This window comes from Elephantulus edwardii, unplaced genomic scaffold (assembly GCF_000299155.1).
Source record: "Elephantulus edwardii isolate Elephantulus edwardi_28Jun2011 unplaced genomic scaffold, EleEdw1.0 scaffold00325, whole genome shotgun sequence".
Lineage (NCBI taxonomy): Eukaryota > Metazoa > Chordata > Mammalia > Macroscelidea > Macroscelididae > Elephantulus > Elephantulus edwardii.
Window position 1 is genome coordinate 255,715 of NW_006400075.1, and position 1,262 is coordinate 256,976.

Here is a 1,262-nt window from a genome sequence, read left to right on the forward strand (position 1 = left end):
GATCCAGCTGGCAGACACAAGGAGTTTGGAAAACAGGACCACAGAGTTTACACTCTGGGATCCTGGCCATGAGGTTGAATGCCTCACCTTACTGAAAAAAGACACTGGACCTAAATGGCGCAGCATGACTTTGTTCCTGCTTGGCTAAATTTCTCAACACCACAGTCAGCTAAGACCCCTGCAGCTACCTTTGAAAAACACGGGAAGCACCTGTCCCCAGGTGAAGGTAGATTTGGAGTTAGCTGATGTCGACATAATTCATCTGATGGTTTTTTTAACAATGGGCCCCTTCGAACTACAGTCAATTCCTGGCACCAGCACTCTCTGTTCTGCCATGACTCTGTGTGTGGACTCTGGTGTCTCTAAGGGAGGAGCATATGCTGGAATCACAGGAAGTCTGTCTGGATGGCATGGCTCTAACCGGGGTCATGATGACATGAGCCAGTGTAGCGGAGGTGGCACAGGGAACCATCGTCACTGGAATGGCAGCTTCCACTCCCAGAAAGGCTCTGCCTTTCAAGAAAAAACACCAACTGAGATTCGGGAAGCAAAGAAAGAAGACAAGGCAGAAAAATTACAGTTTGAGGAGGAAGACTTTCCTTCTTTGAATCCAGAAGCTGGCAAGCAGAATCAGCCATGCAGACCTATTGGGACCCCTTCTGGAGTGTGGTAAAACCCACCTAGTGCTAAGCAACCTTCTAAGATGCTAGTCATCAAAAAAGTTTACAAAGAGGATCCTGCTGCTGCCTTTTCTGCTGCATTCACCTCATCAGGATCTCACCATGCAAATGGGAACAAATCATCAACTATGGTCCCAAGTGTCTGCAAGAACCTAGTTCCTAAACCTGCACCACCTCCTTCCAAGCCCAGTGCATGGAAAACTAACAGAATGGAACACAAATCAGGATCTCTTTCCTCTAGCTGAGAGTCTTCTTTTACCAGCCCAAACTCTGTTACCAAACCAGTGGTACTGACTGGTGTCACAGTTCTAAGTTCTCCTAAAGAGAGTCCCTCCATCATCACTCCTCCAATTGAGATTACCTCCTCTCGTCTGACTAAGTTGACCCACCGAACTACGGACAGGAAGAGTGAGTTCCTGAATACTCTGAAGGATGACCGGAATGGAGATTTCTCAGAAAGCAGAGAATGTGACAAGCTGGAGGATCAGGTGGAGAATAACAGTACACCTGAACAAAAGGAAAATGGAGAGGAAAGCTGTCATCAGAATGGCCATGCTCTCCCCATAGAAGAGGAAAGGGAAG

At 47.4% G+C, this 1,262-nt stretch overlaps 1 pseudogene; it reads left to right on the forward strand.

The window, feature by feature from the left end:
* The first annotated feature begins 114 nt into the window (after positions 1–114).
* LOC102850839 lies at positions 115–1,261 on the forward strand (annotated as a pseudogene).
* The last annotated feature ends 1 nt before the right edge of the window (position 1,262 follows it).